The sequence below is a fragment of the Larus michahellis genome, chromosome 5 (assembly GCF_964199755.1).
Source record: "Larus michahellis chromosome 5, bLarMic1.1, whole genome shotgun sequence".
NCBI lineage: Eukaryota > Metazoa > Chordata > Aves > Charadriiformes > Laridae > Larus > Larus michahellis.
In genome coordinates, this window is record NC_133900.1 from 82,589,740 (window position 1) to 82,611,929 (window position 22,190).

General features: G+C 39.6%; 1 long non-coding RNA gene across 1 annotated transcript; it reads right to left on the reverse strand.

The window, feature by feature from the left end:
* Positions 1–1,310: 1,310 nt before the first annotated feature.
* Positions 1,311–19,784, reverse strand: LOC141743650 (uncharacterized). The gene is made up of 3 exons (XR_012587133.1): positions 19,660–19,784; positions 13,105–13,262; positions 1,311–4,183 (listed from the first exon to the last, which is right to left on the reverse strand). It is a non-coding gene; the product is annotated as an uncharacterized LOC141743650 (long non-coding RNA).
* Positions 19,785–22,190: the final 2,406 nt, after the last annotated feature.

Below are 22,190 nucleotides of genomic sequence, written 5' to 3' on the forward strand. Positions count from 1 at the left end.
ATATATTTTCTGCAAGCTGGCAGTGCCAAAGCAGACTTGGAATTTGCTCACATTCTCTCCATTATCTTTGATTTGAGAAAAGAAAGAGAAATACGAAATTTAAAGCACCACAAATAAAATAAGGAATATTAAAAGACCTAAGTGGATCAATACACTACATGTAATTCCGGAAATTTTTTTTTTTTTTTTTTGGTCAGGTACTGGGCCCATGTAACATTATGCACTGAATAAAGATTTAAGTTAAACACTAGGCATGGCTCTTCCATTGTTAAAGGTAGCACAATGTTCTATGACAATGATAGAAATGCCAGAAAATCCTTTGTGGTGTTGTTGTGTTTAGATAGTTAAGTAAAAAAAAAAAAACCAAAACAGTGCAGTACTGATTTATGTACACAAACATACATAAATATGTGAAAAAAGGATTATAAACTAGCATTGTCATATGCTTGTGTGTGCGCGCACATGCCTGCATGGGCACCAGGTGTGTGTAAGGGGAGGAAAAGGCAGAAACAAAAGGCTAACAGCTGGTTTCAAGAAGAAATGCTACGTTTGCGTGCTAACTCTGATTTAAAGACAGTGACATCAAACAAATACCTGGGCATATTTACAAGTTTGCATTTAGACAGAAGCCGGGGTCTCGTCAAAATATAAGAACTGATTCACTTACTAACTCTGCTCTTCTAGGTACAATTAGATATTAAACAGGTCGTTCTAATGTTTCTGAAAAAAACCTAACTAGCCGCAGGTCAGAAGACATTCACAAAATTCACACAGACGAAGTCATTCCACGATGCCTTCGCCCTGTGGAAGAGCTCAGAGTGAATAGAAACCTCCTTAGATTTCACAAAGAATTAAAAGTGCTGCCTTTACGCCTCCTCCCTCACTTCATTCCAGTCAGAAGGCACTTCTCCACACGAATATCAAAATGATTAACACTGAAAAGTTTTAATATAATCATTTTGATATGGCCACAGCCGTACGAATCGCAATGAGACGCAGAGAACTAAAACCTCTCATGCTTACGTAATTTATTCTTCTTGTTTACCCAACGCCGTGGACAACGGTGTCACGGCATGCTAAACAAACGCAATGCGTTTTCACTTATTTTATTCCAGACTGTCTGCTGTCGTGTTCTGAAGAACACTCAAAGCCCGAGCTGGAGAGCAGTAGTTAAAAACAGCAACTGGCTGTCAGTGGTGCAGTTTGTCATTGTTCCACAGACAAAAGGCAGACTGTCACAATAAACAGCATTTATTCATTTCAGATTTGTGGCTTAGGGCTGAGGAAGGGGAGGTGTCATTCGTAGTAATTGTAAAACACATAAATAATAATAGTAGTCTGCAAATCATATATCAAAGAAAACAGTGGGAGTTGGCAGTGATGGAGGCAAGAAAATGGATGCTTCCAGCACAACCTAATTTACGGCTCTTTTAGAAAAATATATATGTTTTATTTTTTTCTTTCATAACAGTAAAATGGAATGTTTTGTATTAACTGCTTGTGTGGTGGGTAAAGAAGACAGAACATCTAAATCACGACTTTAATGACTTATTTTAAACAAACCGCTGAGTAGCTTTCTAAACATGATTACTCTGTACTCAACCGCTGTCAATTTTATTAGCTTAATTTTACTAATTAAAAGACATTTAATGTTGATATTGACATCACCTCCTCTAGCCTTTTTGCTTAAAAACTGCAGCTTTTTAAAGAAATGATACTGCTCTGTGAAAATACTCTGGATTGGTATTAGAGGTAGAAGAGGCTTCCTTTCCACTCATAGAATGTTTAAGTCTGTTTTCACAGAACGGCTCTCAAATGCCTAATCATATATTTTAGGTAACAATTTCATGGCCAGAAGTTATAAAGAGGACTGATTAATCTCGTCGAGGTTGGTATTAATTTTTTTTTTATTTTATTTTTTTTAATTTGAGTGCAATTTTTGAGGCAACCATTATCTATCTTCCTTCTGTCTTGTTCTGTTTTACGAGGCCGAAGTCCTACCTCGGTGACACATATTAACTGGATTATGACATCCCCTTGGCCAACCCTTGGAGGGTCTACACAAATCTGGGAAGAGAAGCGAGAAGAAAAGACAAAAGGAGACTTCTAATTTCCTACTGCTTGGTCAAAGTCCCGCTTCATCTCATAACCACTCCAGAACACTGATAATATTTATTAGAGAGCAACCTCTTCTGACATACCCAGAAAAGACAGATGGATCTGAGTTTTTCTCTGGCGAACCACACAATGTTCACCAGATGGAAACAATGCTCCCTATATAGTATTCTCAGGCATTTTTGCCTACAAATCCTTCCCTCCCAGCATGTCTCAATTCCTATCAGGAGCAAGGGCATTAAAGGGCTGAGGAAAGGACAGGTACATCCGAGAAACTGAACTCACGTTTCAGCACGGATCTCCTCTGTGAAAAATCTTTTCTAATTTGCCGGAGAGAGAACAGAGTGAAAAAGATGCCCTGTATTGCGAGCGGAGTGCGATATCAGTATTTCAACCAATGTTATCGCAGCTGTTACTGCTTTGGGTACAATGGAGAAGCTCAGGAGTTGCCAGGAGGCAACGTGCCCGGCACCCCAAGGGAAGCACGCTGAAGGATGGATGCACATGACCAGATCTAAGATAAGCTTTGGTGATTCTCCCCTTAATAAGACAGGATTTTTCTTAATTGATTTCAAAAACTGAAAAAAGAGGCCCCTGTTTGGGCAGTCATGACGTGAATATATGTGAAAACCACATGTGTAAAGCTTTGTGTGTTTAATATCTATAGCCAGCAGAAATAAAAAAAAAAATAAAGTGTGCTGAAAAACAACTGTTTAAAAACTAATTCCTAACCATCATTTTGGGAATGACTACTAAAATTAGAAAAAAAAATAAAATACATCTTCCAAGATTAAAATATCCTCTGAACAGAAATGGTAAAATTTGGGATGAATTTTAAATAAAGAAGTACAAAAGGAGGAGCTTAGTCCTTCTACGAGGGACATTTTCCGTGCAAGCTCAACTGCACGGCTGTAACCTTCAGTTCCTTCACCAGCCCGAGCTAGGTGCAACAATCTCGTCTAGCCTTAGTGCTAACAGCAACAAACAGCAACGTGGAAATTTCAAGCCAGAATTTATTCAGGATCGGTTTATATTAGAGCAGTAAGAAATCTAAGCATAACTCTTCTTATCTATATTGACTTTCTATTAACTTCGTAGAGGCTCTCCTGCACTTTTTCCAACCCTCTTCGACCCATCTTTATAGATTTAAATACCCACATATGTAGGCTCACAGTACTGCTCTTCTGGGTTTAAAACACGGCCTGAATTCAGCTTAAAATGAGAAAACCAGATATTCGTAGTATGCCACTCCCTTACGTGGGTACTAAGATGCTTGGTTTCCTTTTGCTGTCAAATCTGCCTCCCTTGTCGTGTTACAAAAGCCTGGAACGCTCTACTTGAAAAGACTGAATCTGGGCGTGCGCTTTCTTGGTTAGCTCGTGCCTTTTCAGGAATCTGCTAAAAATTCCAAAGTTCACTGCAGTCTTCATAGAGTCGGTCCCTTTTGAATGAAAGCCTTTTTGAATGAAAGTTTGTACGATATATCTGAATAGACGCGATTTTATCCTGGGCTCGCTCAGGCACATGGCCTCCGTAGCACCCTGTACGTAGTTATTCGGAGTGAGAGACACACGCAGTCATTAAAAAGCGATGATAACCTTCATTGTGATTAGGCCCGCTCTCAAACGAAGGCAGATTTCCCACACCAGGAACAGCCACGCACAAATGTAAATGGATCAACAGTGTCACTCTGGTGTAAACCGCGATCACGGCCAGCGCCAGGCAGTGGACAATGACCCCCGTAACGACACAATCACTCCGCAGTTAACGCACGTCACTCCTTATTTGCAGGGAAATTTTGGCAACCAGAATTTGCACGGTCCCTTGGAAACTTCCCTGGGCTGAATCCCTCGCCTCCCGCTTTCCGGGCGGGAGTTGTGACAGTCGCGCTGCTCGCGGCAAACTGCCACGGCGGTTTGTTCTGCTCGGCTGCTGTCTGACCGCCACAGCCTGTCATCGGGGAAGAAAGCACCTCGTCTAACCTCCCCCCGTGACAAGGTGCAATCGCCCCGATTACTCCTCTTGGCTGTCCAAGCCACCTTGGGGTGGCCGGCATACAGTTACAGATCTAAAAAAAAAAAAAAAAAAAAAAATAATCCTTGCTTCGTAAATGAAAAGGATAAAGTCTGGTTTGATGCAATCCATCATCTAATACGTGGTTGAAAGGAACTAGAAAGATTAGATAAATAACACTAACGCAATGCCTGAGATCACCTGTGAATGTCATACCTTTTACATCATTAGGAATATTAAATTATATATTTTTCTACAAGATTACTTTTTTTTTTTTTTTTTTTTTTACACGGATGCCAGGTATCACTAGGTATTCAAATTCTGAATTTCTTGTTATTTCTTTCTAGCAATCATCGCTATAGCGTGGACACTATGCAAAAGAGTCATTTTTGGGGTCCATTTATTTATACCAAAATAAGGCAACAAAGGTCAATATTGTATCACATGCTACACCTGGCCAAACGTTAATGCTGGGTTACGGGGTAGGAGAAGAAATGCTTAGAATAAGCCTTGTACAAAGGAAAGGTTAAAATTAAGCCTTCCTCTTGCAAATCAGCACCAATTTAATTAAAAGTTCCTATGTGCCTGATCTATATAATAAAAACATACGAACTTTGCTGTTCCATATGGAAAACTGCATCTTCAGGCTATTTTTAAGAACGCACTTTTTGGGAGTGCGGTTCATAATATTCTACTTAAAGCCTGAAGGGCACACGGGTCAACTTTTCCAGCCCTTTCGCTTACAGATAGTTACACATCCTTCTCCAGAAGCCCAGATAACATAGAAAAAAAAATAATATCACATTTTGCACATTAACAACTCTGATTGCTTGAGCTGGTCTTATTGAATCCAAGGTCTATTCACTGAGACAAAAAAAAAATAAATTGATTTCAATATGAAAACATATCAACCCACTGTGAGTTTAGCTTTAGTACAGTAATCTAGCATTATTAAGTTTTAATTACTCCAGCAGGCTAATCTTAAGCCTGATAAAAGCTGTTAGCGTGAGACTTCACAATGAGAGATTTTCTTGCCCTTGTGAAAATCGTTATCACTGGTGCTATTGCAATTGATCTGTATTTCTAAGTATCACATCTGTTTTGCACAGCCCGGGCAGGAAACTGAGAATATCCTGAGAAAGCAGATCGCCTGGCGGATCAATAACGCCGCACAAGGATTTATCCCCTTATGTCACTGTTCCAGCCCAGTTCTGACAATATCCAAGCAAACGCCCATCCCGTAGAACCAGCGCTTGATGTGACACTAACTGGCCTCCCCGATAGGGCTCAGAACTTAATACGCTTCCATCAGGTACCCCAAAAGGTTCCTGCAAAAGAGGGATGAAACTTTCAAAAGAGACGAATATATAGAAAAAGCCACAGCTACAATTGTCAGTCCTGCTTCGCGTTGCGATTAAAGCGAACTATTTCATTTCCTTTTCCAACAAGTGATTTCAGGTGAAATAAAGCATAATCTTGGGCCAGAGCCTTTTAAAACTTGCAAAAAGCATGTGAATGTGTGAATGGGCAGAAAGTGCATTACATAAGAGTCTTAATTTTTCATGAAAACTTTATCTAACAGGAAGGTAGATTATTTTTACGTTTTCAGACATAAACCCACTTATCTGTGTTTCTTCTGACCAGCTAAGGGAAAAATAAAAATAAAAATAATGCCAAGTTGCCAGTGAAGTTTCAGTGCTTTCTCTAGAGTCTCTTCCCGAATGACCAAACGTAAAAGAACCTTTTTCTGTGCAAAAGGAGTTTATAGTGCTTACACCGGCTTGTACCACTCATGCTGAATTCTAACTTACATTCTTACCCCCCAACAAAGAGAAGCAGCACTGTCTGGTACTGTGACTTAGACTAACAGGACAGGAGTGTTACAGATTTTCTGTTATTAAAGACAAAAATTGATTTATGCTTTCTTACGTCTATCGAGTGCCTTTGAAGTATCAGCTAGAAATAACCAATTCTAGCTACCTAACCAGCTGTAGAGAGATACGGGTGGGTTGCGGCAGCTAACTCCTCGCCAGAACACAGGGCGTGCCAGGACTTATTTACGGTGGGATGGAAGGCCAGTTCATCAGCCAGAGGTTTACACAACACGTGTTCTCCTTCTTACCTCCTGTTCACATAATTTGACTTGATGCTGTCTTCCCCCAATTTGTTTATCAATTCTGGATCACAGAATCACAGAATGATTCAGGTTAGTCATCTCCAACCCCCCCGCCCTGGGCAGGGACACCTCCCACCAGACCAGGTTGCTCCAAGCCCCGTCCAGCCTGGCCTTGAACCTCTCCAGGGATGGGGCAGCCACAGCTTCTCTGGGCAACCTGGGCCACTGATTCACCACCCTCACAGCCAAGAATTTCTTCCTCAGATCTCATCTAAACAACCCCTCTTTCAGTTTGAAGCCATAACCTCTCATCCTATCGCTCCATGCCCTTGTAAAAAGTCCCTCCCCAGCTTTCCTGTAGGCCCCCTTCAGACATCGGAAGGCCGCTCTAAGGTCTCCCTGGAGCCTTCTCTTCTCCAGGCTGAACAACCCCAACTCTCTCAGCCTGTCTCCATAAGAGAGATGCTCCATCCCTCTGATCACCTCCGTGGCCCTCCTGGATGCCAGTCAATATAACACTGTACTGTCACCCTGAAAGTAAGTTTGTGAAATTTGAATACTGGAGCACCTATTTGAGAAATCTGGTCTCTAGAGTTATCCAGTCACATTGAATATTTTCAACTATTTTCATAAATTGCAAGGGATTAATATTTTTGGTCCTTTTTCTGCCACAAGGTGTGGTATTTACAATGAGAAAAATAATAATCCTGAACTTTTGCATTCACTTTTTCTTTTTTAAATAACCCTACACAGTATTCTAGGCAAGGATATTGATATGAATCTTTGGATATGAATCATAATAGCAGATTTTCACATCAGGTATTTGATTCCATCTCTGAACTCTGAAGCTTCTGCGGTGTGAGTGGCAGCAGGAAATGGCTTTCAAACTCTTCCTAACAGATGGAATAAAATCTGCCAGGTTATTAAATTACCACACAACTATTTTTAGTTTCCATTTCTATATCCCTTTTCTTCTTTTGTCATATAATATGTCATTGCTAATCAAATCTCAAAAGCATTCCTATTTTGAAAAACAGAAGCTTCAACTGGCAGTTTATTATCCTTTGCCCTGAACATTTTTTGTTGCCGTTTTATTTTTTTTCTGCTGAAGTTACGGAGTATTTATGCAAATTTGTGTATTGCAAAAACGGAGACAGTAAGTCAAAACATGAGTTTAGAGGAGTTACAGGCGTTAAAAGCGTTTTAGTGATGAATAATTGCTGTGAACCCTTATCTAGACTGCAGTCTCAGATTAAAGACAACTATTTGCTGAGAGCTAAGAAGTAGAGATGCCCTCCTGATCACTAGGAAACCAAAAGCAAATCCCTCAACTGGCTGTGGTAAACCATATCAGAAGCGCAATATATTTTATTTTTGATGAATTGTGCTCAGAAAGAAGAAGCAGCTACTCAACCGTTGGGAAAATTAAACCGATTGTTTCTTCCTCCTGTGAACTCTGTCATAGTGACAGATTTTCTTAGTGTACAAAGAATCCTTTGAAGGCAAATTTGCTTGTAATTCAAGTGTTATGGAATAAAAATTGCTTCTTTGTTCGTGTCCCAACATAAACATTAACGCGCTTCTTACGTGAAGTCTATTATTACTACTACTACACTACAGTACAGAAGTAATGATATATAAAAATAAGTATGAAACATTGTTTGCTAGTTTTACCCTAGTAAGTATTGCAACGTTGAAAGGAAGTATATTAATTGTAGTGTAATTAAGTCAAGTGGCAAATTCTGGTTTTACTTAAGGACACAAACTTCGATTAAGTAAGGAGACAAACAGCAACTTGCAAATTGATCCCATATCTGATTTTCAGCAGAGCGTCAGGCAACAGTCAGTCCTGGATTGAACACGAAAATGCAACAAAAAAAAAACCCCCATGGAACACAGGGAGAGATTTAGATTGGAGTGATACTGTACAGCAGACCTGTGACTTCTGGAAGCCGTATTGATTTACAACCCCGTCACAAACGCAATGTAAAATAATGAGAAGACCCCCTACATTTTAGTCCGGTTCTATTGAATCTCACAACTGAGAAGAAATAAGGTGGTTTTTGTTTTTGAGACCACTAACCCGACTGATGTTGCTCAGCTACAGACAAATAAAACTATCAACGGATGTGGCTTCCAATTTTCCTCAAGAAGGAAACAGCACAACGCGTCTCCATTAAGGCATGGAACCTGCTGAACCTTTTCCAGTCAGACGCGTCAGCTGGGAAATAACTTCGCAAAATGGACAATACGGTACGATTTCCTAGTGGTTGTAAACATCATGCATTGTAAGACTTAACTACGTGGGTTTTGCTACCTATGTCATATGACCAATGAAAATGCAGAAAAGTGTCGTAGCTCATCACTTTTTTCAACGTTTCCAACTGTTTACGGTATCTTTGATTTTGTGCTTCGTAGCAGAGGAATATAATAGGAGCTCTCACAATCCTGTGTGTTTGTCTTCTTCCTATCGACTTCTCCTTTGATGATCAGGGGAAAAAAATCATGGAAAACACTTTTTTTTTTTTTAAAAAAAAACCCCACAATTAGTCTGAGAGATGAATTTGAAGGGTTTTATAAATGAGGCGCCTTCTGAAAAGTTGTCGATAGGGAAGAATGGGAAGAAGAGAAATGGTGCTTTCCGAAGGCAAAGGTAAGAACAAAGCCTCCATTAAATGCAGAAGTTCCACAAAGCTCTTACTTTTAAGAGTTGTACACTAGTTCTGTCCAACGACAGGAAAGAACTTAGGGAATCTGTGTTCCTCAGAGCTGTATGTCTTCTGTTTATTTTAGGAAAAATGGTATCAGAATAGCATCCTTCAGATCTCCCAGAAGCAATCGTCTTTAAAGTTTAATTGCCATCCACATCTAAATACAATATTAAATACAAAATCTCTCTTTTCTGTGATAGCCTTGGCAACGAAATAGTTTACTGGGGGAGTAATTAGGTGTAGAAAAATTACAATTTGCACTTTTTTCATCTAAAATGTAGTATTTTACAGTTATTGCAATGTGATACTGCATTGTTTAAATTACAGCACCATAATTCATTCCTGCAGCAGTCAGTGGCACTAGGCCTTTGGCCTCTTGCCTAACAATACACTGGGCAAGAATTATTACATGGTAATTCACAACCTGTCGTGCCTTATTGCTTAATTAAAGCATAACCCTTCATGACATGACAAGCAATTTGACTGTTATCATAATAGATTATTATCCCACCTAACATATTTTAGTTTTACAACCTATTAGTTTTTGTACATGCACTGAAAGTTATCCGGACAAATACACAGACGTTTCTTTATCTGTAAAGTGGGAAGAATCAGTTTAGGAAGAGTAGCTAAGGACACAAGGTTGTATTTTTGGTTAGAGATGTTCCTTAAGTAAACTTGGGCTTTTTTTTTTTCTTCAATAATTAATTCCTGCAAAAATTAGCAGAAATATTAAGATTCAAATATCGGATTAGCTGGCCGCCTGTATCGTGTTGTACTGCTTAGCTCCCTAAATGGTAAAGTTACACTATTTTTGTGAATTCTCAAGCAGAACTAAACCAACAATGAGGCTGAGGTTATAGTGTCTTCAAAACTCCGAAGAAGTTCCCAGTTTAATTTTGTTGCAGTACAGCAGTTAACTACTCCGCATTCAACATTAATTAATTCTTAAAACATCTTTTTCAGGAGTAACTCCTCGAATCACTTTCTTATCAAGATCCCTCCCTCTCTGACATTTCTCGTACTGAAACCTGATAATATAGAAAAGGCAATCAGTTGCTATTAAGACACATCTGATTGTTACTAAAAATTGACTAGTTGAAATTCTACTTTTGTGAAAGTCAATGGCAAAACTCCTTGACTTAAGTGAAAAACTCGTCCATGAGGTGAAATGGAAAATGTCTCAACAGCTATGAAAACATGCTTTAATATTGGGGATTTCCAATTATTTTAATTAATATTAGATATTTTATTAATGCCTTCACATGGCCTGAAAGTGTGCTGTACAACGCAGCTATTTGGCTATTAATAGTCCTTTACATTTGGCAATTCTCAATTCAAAATTAAAATATGCAAACAGGGAACTCTGAAGTTTTGTGTGAGCAAAAGCCTGGTTTTCTTGAGAAGACACACAGGCAATGCACACAAAACAATTTTAACACGGAAATTATATACACCACACCCCATAGATATGCTACCAGTTTCACCAAGGTGCAATTTAATGAGGTTCCCCTGAACTCTGTACGTCTGCAAGGTGACTGGGGTGTCCCTGCAACTCTCCCTCTGCTATGGCTATAAAAGGTCTATGATGTGACCGGGATACAACCGAAACAGCTGCGGTCTTTGATCATACGCTGGCAGTTTACGCACGGATGCAGAATGTGTAAGAAGGGCACACTTTATTAACTTGACTGATGTTCTGGTATTTTACTGGTTCCAAAAGCCAAAGGAGACCGGGCTCCACCATGTCACCCTGAGAATAATTTATTGTTGCGGCTATTCAAAATGAAATACCTACCACTAATGTCTAATTGATTACCATAAACAAGAAGCGTACATCGTCCTCAGTTGATCTAACATTTGCTATGATCTTTGAAGCTGCTGCTTTAGCTAGAACTATTAGTTTGAATTAGCACAAACCGTATTTTAGCTACAGTTTAAAACAGCTGCCAACGCTCTGGATGTATGCATATGTTTCCTGTTAATAGATATTTCCACATATATAGTCTGGCGAAACATTACGGTGAGCTTTTCCCATTTCATAAGTATAAAAAAACCCACAAATTCTGAAGGCGTGATAATAAAGTTAGACCTCGACAGTCTACTGGCTGTATTATGCTGTACAGAAGCGCCTTTGTCCTCCTTAAATAAGTTAAAACATTGTGGTTCTACCAACCTGTTCAGGTTTTAAACAATTCAGCTTTCTCAAAGCAGCCAAATCGGAGCGCATATTCTTTCCATGTGCCCAGCAATAAAGAGAAAAATGTACTTAATACCTAGATGTTATGTCTCCATACGTGCAATATGGAAATCACAGTAACATTACAAATTATAGGCAAATATAAAAGTTTGCAATGGGTTCCTCTGGACAAAGAGTTACATCACAAGGAACAGGAAATTACGCTCTCATAGAAGATCTACTAATGGTTTTGCACTAATCCTAAGAGTACGAAGTCATTCTAAATATGAAGGGCATCTACAATAGCCACCATTCTTATGCTTTATTCCCATTTTGTTCCCCTAGCCTCCACTCGTATCTCTGTACTCTGATCTCTAAATTTGTGTTTTGCCTCATTTTGTCCTCACATTTTCAATGGAAGAACTACAAAGGCCTGGACTCTAAGTCATTCTGCTCCCATGCTCCCAGTTTGCTTTCTTCTGTAGCCCTGCACAGGAAATACACGTTTTCATAGCCTCGTTGGACACAAAAGGGGATGCTGCAAAGTCAACGCACTGCTTTGATGGGACCTCTCTCCGTCCAGCGCCCGCCTTACACAATCCTGCTCTCAGTTTTCCTTTCAATCCCTTTCTCTAGAGGCTTTGTGCTGTAGCGGAGGAGTAAAACATCTCAGAAGTTAAACAGTCCCTAGTCAGCACACATATATACGTTTGTAGATCTGTTCACTTTTCATCTAGATACAACCGGCTAGATCTATCTCTCTTCCTGATTTAAGCGTAGGTCAATAAGCATTTATACATCTTCTCCAGTACAGATATTCCCCAAGGAAGTGTAATTCCTCTAGCTCCCAAGCTTAGCACCGCCGATTAAACCATTGGTTCATTTTTAGCATCCTAAAATATCATCTCTGAAACACGTTCAGTTCCCCGCCCCACCCCCGCCCCCAAATGCTTCCCATTTCTAGAAAAGAGTATAGATACCAGGTAAATATAAAACATAAACACTAAAACTGGTCAGATTTCTTTCATTAAAGTCTGATGCCTATTTCAAGAGCTCCACTTTCACTGAAATTTGTCACGAGTCACCACCAGAAGTTAAAGTTATAAATAAGTTCATAATAACAACTTCATTTTAAAGCGTTCTGAGTTATCCAGACAGTCAAACAAAAACATGGTCAGACAAAAAAACTAATTTCTGAGACTGAACATGTTATTATTATACCCTGGATTACTGTTTAAAACATAGTTAAATCTTTACATAGGCGTATGTTTAGCCTCATTTCCATTTTTTTTCCCTTAACCACTTTTAGTATTTCCTATATACCTTTTGCAAAGTAATTCCTCTGCCAAATATCTCTCCGATACATTCAAGCACCTTTTCTTGGTTCCTCTCCATCCACCATGTTCTTATCAGTATTTTTTTTTGTTTCACCAGACTTCAGCTCAGGTGAGAATACTGGACTTTATTCAATGACTTCATCTTAACCGACACCAGAATAATATAGGGTTAAATTAAATGTAAAGTTCATTACTGAAGTACTAAATTAAACCCTAGAAATAAATAATTGCTTAATCGATACTAGAAAATTTGTGCTTCCAACTGCGGGTCAAAATCAAGAGAACATTTAGGGATACAACACCACTCACACAGTGAAATATCTTAATTCCAAACCACCTCTGCTCAGAAAGTATGTATTTCTATGCAACACTATTTGCGATCCAAAGCATTGCCCTGTACTGACCTGTACGGCATTCTTGGTTTTGAACAGTGAATACTGTGTCATTAGTCAACTGCACACCACCGAATTAAAAATGCTAATTTTCATAGTAAAACAAATGTTACATCTAAAACCTGGAAAGAAGAGTTGACACCCGCGGTAATAAATGTGCAACAGTTCTGCAAGATTTTCCCCCTCAGGAAAATATAGATGACAGCAACATAACTTTTCTTGTGCTGGTCTGTTCTCCTACCTTTTCTGATGAGTTGGCTGCAGAAAAACGTATAAATGGAAAGCTCAATTAGTGTAATTTATGTATCCTTGGATGTCAATCATTACTGTGGAGAGGTGGGACTTTCGGGATCTCGGTGCATTAATTAAGAGCTCATCTCAGAAGAGCAGTCATTACACCTAAGGACCAAAAATAAGTTTTAATTAGAGTCTAGAAGACAGTCTGTCATCTACTTATAAAATTAGTTCTTAGGTTAAAAAATGAACAGCTACGGGACATTATTAGTAACAATGCAAAGGGCACAAATCTCTTGCTTGTACTTAACTTCAGAATAAAAAAAAAAAGGTATTTTCGTGTATATAAGTCTGCCTGGAAAAAACGGACAAGTTCTGTAATGCTGTGTGGACACCACTCAAATCGCCACCAGGCTGCAGGAATGCCAACGTGATTATTAGACTCTTGGTGAATTACCGATGCTGAGCTGCTGCCGAGGGAAGGCTTTTACTGAAGTTAGTTGTATTTCTCACCCATAGCCAGGTGGGGTTTTTTTTGTCCAGTCTATCTTCTGACCACTTATACAAGAGGCAAACCGACACAAGCTCAACAAAAGGGGGCGAACGGGCTTGTACGACACAACAGTTTCGTTCACCGGGTGATAAAATATGTAGGCAGCCAGACACATCAAGGCTCAGGAGAGGTTAAAAACTAGCTGGGTTAACTGGTGTCAGCTGCCCGAGAGCACTTTGCTGGTGGCATGACTTATCTGAGGACAATCAAATATTCCGCCTGGGACTCACCGGGGAAAAAAAAAAAAGTATAAATAATTGATTATAGCATTTATAAATTAAAGGAAGGAAAACAAATTTAAAAAGCTAGTCTGGAAAATAAACATGTCAGCTAATAACTCAGGCGTGAAAAGGGGTAAAATTTAGAGCAGAACTAAGCTTACATTCTAGAGAACAAGAAACAACTTGTTTGTCAATAGTTGAAATACGAAATATAATGAACTAATAAAAACCCAAAACCAACAGACTACTCTAGGAAGGATCAGACAAGAAAAAAAATATTCATCTTCCAAAATGGAAATAGATAGGGAAAAATACATATAGAAATGGGATTTCAGTGTTCCAAATGTTGTCATTTATCAAAGGACTGAAGCTAACATATACGTTACGTGATATAATTAATAATAATTACAAAAGTTATTGCACAGAAAAAGAGCAGGATGGGAAGGCACGTCAAAAGGGGGAAAAGGTTTACTGTGCGTCCTAGAACAGCACAACAAGCCTCATGACCTTCTCCATTGCGATTACATTTCATGATCTTGTACTAAGGTATTTGTAAATACCTTTAAGAGACAGATATTTTTCTCACACACTTGTTTGGGAAACACATGCTATAAGTTTACCACCTAATCAGTGCACCTGAGGGGTAACCAAAACCAGCAGCAAATACAACAACAACAAGAAGCTGTAGCTATGGCCGGTAGATTGTTTAAATTGTTTTATTCTAAACAGTGCCTGATGAAACTAATACTATAGCGAGGGAGCAATCACTCTTTTAAAGACATTCAGAAGACCGTGGATGACAATTTATGTTAACGTCATTCAGAAAATATATGTTCATGTCATTAATAAATGTTTCTAACAACTCTTGACCAAGTACTTTCTCACCTATAGTTCCAGCCAGGAATCATTTTCTACACAATAGATATAGAAACACTCTCCAGAATTTGCTGACTAGGAATATTTCTGTGATTACTAGAAGATTCCAGGGAGTAGATGGAATATCAGACCATCAAATATGATGGCAGTACACAGCAGGACATCCTTGAGAACATTAGCACCTGAAACTTGTATTTTAAAAGTTCAACTTTTAACCTGTGAACTGTTACTGAGGTATTTCAATACAAAAGAGAATATTTCCTGCTGCTATGGATATATACATAGTACTAAAATCTGATATCTGCTCCTCTGTAGACCTAAGTTATCTTTCCCATGATGACAGAGTTCAGGAAAGGACATGTTTAATACTGGCTGGTACCACGGGTAGGTATTTTTAAATGGAAAGGGAATGGAATTTATCCCGGGTTTGCCACTTTTATTCTCTTCACTGAAGCAAAGTACCCAGTCTTGTTATCAGCAGTCATATTTAGCACATTTCTTGTCAGCTGCTTCTCTTGATTAGGAGGATGGCAGAGATAATAGACACACTAAACTCCAGAACAGACAGAGAATCTTTGTTCCTCTATACAAATTTTGTAATGGCTTAATTTGCTGTTATTCCCAAGGGACAACGTCAAGAACTGAACCAGAGGACCGCTAGCGAAGCACAGATTGCGTGTTAGCAGCACGGTGCCTTCTCAGTCCTGTTCTTCCCGTTTCCCAGTTTGCCTCTTCTGAACTCACACTCCAGTACGCTGCTTTGGAAGCCAGCCATAACAGAAGCTAACACAGACAATAAAATCTGGATGATCTGCTGAACTGCGACTGAGATTTGTGACCTGCCTTAAAGTGAATCAGATTCAACGACAAGACTTCTTACGAGCAGCTCTCACCAAGAGCCTGGCAGAACCTCAACGCAGTCGTGCTCAACGTTCGACACAAAACTCGCTGAGAACCACACGGTATCACGTATTATCCTTAAAATAACTTTTAAAGCTAGATGAATTCCCATGAAAAGGATAATAAAAAAATAGCAATTCCAAAATGTTCCTTAACAATGAAAAGCAATTAAATTTTATTGCACAGACAATCAGGAAGAGGGACAAGACTAAAATTACTTCAGGCGCTCTCCTGGCCAACTTCGAACCTTTTATTGAAGGCTGAAAGTTTGAACTCTTGGCCAAAGTTTCCTCAATGGGGAAGGCACCCCCAGAGATCAAACTGGGCTTACTTAAAAGAGTTCCTATCTTAGGAGTTCATAAGGCCCCTAAGTCGGGCATGTTGGTGAGTACTTACATTTACTCATAATTAATCTACATCCCACAGTCTGATTTTCAGAGGTGCCAAGTAATTAAATTTCAGTGTAACATTAACATCTAAATTTGCAGATAAATGTTTAACTGGAGGCATGGGAAGAGATTTCCCAACTTTTATAACACTAGCCAAATGCCGATTCCTATCAGTACTGAGCAGTGCCTTTCCTGTTCCCAAATGCAAAATTCATAACAAAAACCGACAAATATTTTCCTATTTATACTTGGGTTTATTTATCATCTTTCATGCAGTTATTATTTGGGTTCATTTTATCCTGCTTTACTCCCCCCCGCTCCTCAAAAAGAGACTAGAACAATGATAAAATTTGGATCCATTTCCCAGCATTATTATTTCCTCTGGCTAAAGATAAACTAAGGGTTCAACAAAATTTCTGGGAGTTCCTTACAAGAAGTAAACTTAGGTGTGGTCAGAGTTGAGGAATATATGGCATAAGTACTCATCATTCAGTCTAGAAACAGGCAATGGGTTTGGAATTTGAGGACCATAGGCTATTCTTTGTAAACTGATGAAACATGAAACTCTTGAAAAGCACTGTAAGACTCTAAAATTAAAGCTGAATGTCAATATGCTCGTGCAAGGGGTGGAGATAAGCCAATAAACATAATATCTAGCTTTTAACCCCTATTAACATTTATAATCTGCAGCATTTTCTGCTGAAACAGTAGTGATGTCAGATAAACATTTATACAAGAACTATATAGAAGTGTGTCATAAAACACTGGAAAATATAAAAGGATAAAGGAAAACAAAAGTAAATTTAGATGAAATTTAGTAATAGCAAAACAAAACACACAGCGATTTCTCCGTGGCCAGCATCGTCTGTGGATCAAGCCATTTTCCTGAAATCCATCCATTTGCCATACAGCATTGGAGTCACTTTGAAAATAATTCCCTTGTAGTCAGCAACACCCAGACTGCGGATGGAAGTTATTAATCAGACAGCAGTGCCACAGTGTTTTCGACTGTCAAGACAACAACCACTGCTGACTCTAATGAATAAGAGAGTTGGGTTTAAATTAGGATGCACCTGTATGCGATAACTTTGGTTTCAGCATTTTGCTGCCTCATTTTGCTACCCAATTAGCCTTCCCATTTGTCAACTTTTTCTGTACTTTCCTAATCTCTATTTCTGTGTAAGTCGGTAGGATCACGGCAGAAACGCGACAAAAGAAATTGCATCAAAATTTTTATTGTCTTCAGTATTGATTGGGAAATTTTTGTTTTTAATTACATTATTACATAGTTAAGAACTGAAGAAGTTAAGAACACTCTGGTATTATTCCTATATTTTTATATCATTGTAACATAAAAACGTTTAATTGTGGGGGATAAAGGAAGTATCCATAACATATCGTAAATATTTAGTGTTCTTCAGTCTGGCTGACTGATATCATTTTGGCTTGCTGGATAAGACTTTGCTAGCATAACCAATTGTCACAGATAAGATGTAACGTAGAAATACCAAGACCTGTTAAGAGGGAGCCAGAAGAACTACTGACTGAGAGATTTCTATCTGTCTGACTTCGGCGAGATTAACAGGCTTCTTTTTCTTTTTGGAATTTTGTCAGCGAAAAGGTATTAAAATGTGACCAAATATCACATAGCTAGGAAGAGATCAAGCCAGCACTGGAAAAACAATGCAAAAGAGAGACCGACAACGCAACAAGGTTGTGTGGAAGCACTTGAGGTTACACATGAAGTAGCTGGGCTGGCCTAAACGTGGGAGAATATGTTTTAAGTGATGTGTCATGCTTATTTGTGCCACTGACCTGGGCAAGAGAACTTATTATGATCTTCAACCTTTTCTTCACTTGTGATGTGTTTCTGCAGGGAACAGATAACACACGTCTTTGTAGGGAGATACTCTTTGTAACTTTGATCTTTGCCAAAAACCTTGCAGAAATGTTCCATTGAGACGACATCAAAATTTAGGTGGGCTTGATAGGTTCACTCTATCAAAAAGGGGTCTTAGGATCAGGTCTAAGAACAGTAAAATAAAAGGAAGTAGTGCCACTTTCTACCTGGAGAAACGCTTTTAAAGGGCGTATAAAGGACTCATAAGGCACCGATTGGCGTGAAACTGGGGCAAGAATTTGGGAGCAGGGACAGAGTCTAAAGTTAGTTCAACCACTGGACTCAATCCCGCAAAAGCGTTGGTAAGGTCTGTCGCTTGAGAGACAAGCCTGCAAGACAGGCTGGGGAAGAGACCACAGGTGCAGCTTGCCCCTGTACTGTCATAACAATAAATAAGGTTATCTGTCACGATCAAGCCATCTGGAGAAGTACTTTATACTGTCCTGAATAGACGCCACGTGTTTATTTAAGGTTACAAAGAGTGCTGAAAATAACATTGATTTGGCAAGAAACAGTTTGTGTCCTATAATTTGCCGACAGTACCACAGTAGAGGTGCGTGCAAAAAATCATAGGAAGACAATTAAAGGTATTTTGGTACTATTGACTTATAAGGGATTATACACAACATAAAACAAATGACAGTTCAAAACGCCAGATACAGCGGCTTTGGCAGAGGCTTTCAGTCTCGTATCGAAAGCAGTGATCCAGCCATCGCTGCCTGGATATTTTGTTCCTTTTTATAGAAATCATTTAATGCAGAGGGCCAGCTACGTCATCATATATCAACAAGTCACACCATAAGCAAAATAATAATCTACGCTGCAAGGGGCAAGGTCACAAAAAAACCCGCCCCACCTATCCTCTTCTTTTTCTTGCTAGCAAGGTATATACTCGAGCCTTATGATTAAGGGTATATATGTGAATCCAGTGGATCGTGGCGTGATATGCGGGACAAAAACTGAAAAAAGCCCAGGATCCGAATTGAGACGTAGCCTCGCCCTACCCAACCCCTTTTGCTGTAGAACACAAAAGCTACGTTAAAGGACGTACATTTTTTCCCCAGAAATCTGAATAACCATTACATCTATTTTTCTACTGCTATCTCTTTGAATAGTCTTTAATATCGCGCACCCGTGGCATGCTCCCTAAATGTCATAATGGGAAAATAAATGACAGGTATAATGTCTTTTCTGAGAAGCAGACAGGTAGATTGAGATATATTATGTATTACTCTGATAGCCTACAGTGTGCAAGTGAAACCAGCACTGGAATTAATTCCAGTTTCTTTGTTTTTCCCCCTTATGACCTCTCTTCTGACAGCCTCAAAATCCCCATAACTTTGCATACGTAGAACATGAGTCGCCAGGATGTATTTGGTACTTGGAGAAAGCTCTGCCCGTTACCTGTTCTCCACATTAACTCCACCGCAAAGACCTTCTGCAGTAGCACTTTTGTCTACAATCATAAGGTTGCTGCAGCCTCGACTATAACCTCAAAAAAAGTAGCTATTTCTATAGCTATCTGTTCCTTCCTGATAAACTTAGCACACTGAACCCATTTCTCTGCAACACCAGCTTTTTGTGGGCTGCAACATATGGGTCTTAATAACACGGCACCAGACTGCAATTCTTAGTCTTTGCTGTTCAGCTTAGAATCATCTAGGTTGGAAGAGACCTTTAAGATCACGGTGTCCAACATAACGAAGATGACTCTGCTGCTTACCTTCAGTAGCTCTCACAGACAAAACAGGACGTTGTCAAAGATCATTTCCTAATAGATGAACAAGACTTCAATATAAATACAACATCTTCAAACATAAAACCCCCACCCTTAGATTTAAGGATGCAGCTTAACTGAGCAAAGACATTAAACCTGAAATGTTTCCTGGCTTTATAATCAAAGGGAAGATTAATCAAGGCCATCACAGGTTTTCTGTGCTATTATTTAGCACCCTTGAATCATTTCACCTGCTGTTGGAGCATTGCCTTAACAACACTAAGCCAGAAAAGAGTAATAAATTAGCACTTCCCCGCTTGGGTTGGCTGGCTGATGTATTAAGGGGAGGAAAGTAGAGACCTTGTTAAAGTCACTTTTCTTCACCAGGAAAATACAAGGTCAGGGTAGTGTAAGTCTTTGAGTCTTTCTAGAGAGCAAAAGAAAAAAAACCAGACTTTGCAATAGGGCCATTTACTGCAATGTAATGGTATCTCTCTGGACATTGGGATGTTAGGAAGAAATCCTTTCCTGTGAGGGTGGTGAGCCCCTGGCCCAGGTTGCCCAGAGAAGCTGTGGCTGCCCCATCCCTGGAGGGGTTCAAGGCCAGGCTGGACGGGGCTTGGAGCAACCTGGGCTGGTGGGAGGTGTCCCTGCCCAGGGCAGGGGGTGGCACTGGATGGTCTTTAAGGTCCCTTCCAGCCCTAACCGTTCTATGATTCTATATTGGGGAAGACAGGAGCACCTTTTTCTCACTCTCGCCAGCTGATTTAACTTGCTGGAAGAATGAACCTGCCCCTAGGAGATTTCTTCCCAAGTCACAGGCTGTAGTTCAGGGTTCCAGTTCTCTGCATCCTTGGGAGAGTATATGCCCACCTCCCTTTCTGTGCCCCATCCCTCCTTCATGTATTCCCTTTCTGGAATCTATGGAAATTCTGTCCCCTTTCTCCAATTTTTTTTTTTTTTTTTTAGTAGGTTTGTTCCACCCATTGGCAGAAACCAGGAAGAAACCGTCCTGCCTCTCTCCCCACTATTGCAAAGAGATAAGTTATTTAAGTAGCAGGTCTGGATGGTGGGCATGACTGAAGACAGACTGGGCCAAAACCCCAGGATAAAGAGCAGGGCACAAGAGCAGTACTACAGGTACTCTAGTACTGTGGTTGTATCAGGCTCTAATGCTTTAGAATGGTAATATTAATGCACGACTGTAATGGGTGCTACAAACCCATGGCCCGTTGGGAAAAATCAAATTGTTGCCTGTCTATGCCAGCTGGGAGAATTAAAAACCAGACGAGCCTTTACTAATTCCTGTGGATTTTTGAGCAACCTGATACATCACTAAGAAAGACCGGCTCATTACAAGAGCTATATTACAGGTTGTGGAATGAGACCTAGAAAATCTAGACCATGTGGCAGAAAAAATGCTTAATGGCAATAAGTTACTTTTCAAAACTGGAAAAAAATATGTTGCTTTTTTTTTTTTTTGAATGAATCTGGACTCATGAAGAAGTTTGTGCTTATTTTAACCATTTTTCACCTGAATGTTGAACACAAGGGAAATTTCTGTATTTTCATAATTTGCAGAGCTGTACATGGCATTTTTACTGCCAGCCTTTATGATTAGTCTAGAAAATGCTGATTAAATCCCCCTTGTTTTTAAGAAACACCTAAGTTGAAGTACTTTACCAGAATTAAGTTTAGGGTTTTCTTTTTTTCCCCCCCCCTCTCCTCTGCTTGAGCTGAGTACTGCAGGAACTTTACTTTGGCGCACAGCCTTCCAGCAGTACTGTGTCCTCCTCTGGCTGTAGAAGTACCCTTCAGCGAACCACAACATAGTCCCTTTCCCCAGCAACAGTGAAGCCTGAAACATTTGAGGAAAGCTGTCGCTACCATCCTCTACTCATGCACGTTATAGATCGTAGAATCACAGAATCGCCCAGGTTGGAAGGGACCTTTCAGATCATCGAGTCCAACCATCAACCTAACCCTGACAGAAACCATCACTAACCCATATCTCTAAGCCCTACGTCTACCCGTCTGTTAAATACCTCCAGGGATGGTGCCTCAGCCACTTCCCTGAGCAGCCTGTTCCAATGCTTAATAACCCTTTCAGTGTAAAAAATTTTTCCTAACATCCAATCTAAATCTCCCCTGGCACAACTTGAGACCGTTTCCTCTTGCCCACAAAGCTTGGCTGTAGTATTTCATTGGCAAATGTAGTGAGTTTCTTTAAATATTTTTTTAAATAATTCAATAACCAGAAATATGCCTTGTTTACTTCCTATAGTTGATAAACTTAGTCACAGCCCAAAGTCAAACTGGAACTTGTTAACTATATGTCTTTTTAGCATCAGTGCTTAGTGGAAAAGATTCTTCTGAAGGCTTGGAAAAGTAGATAAAATTGTCATCAGCCTAATCTTGTAACAGTTTTCAAGTCGAACGCAGCAGCCGTTTTTATAGCTGTGTCTCAGTTGCCGTCAATCAAGTACCGCACTTTTGGTTCAGAGGCTACCCCAGCCGTATGAGTCATGATTAAGGAT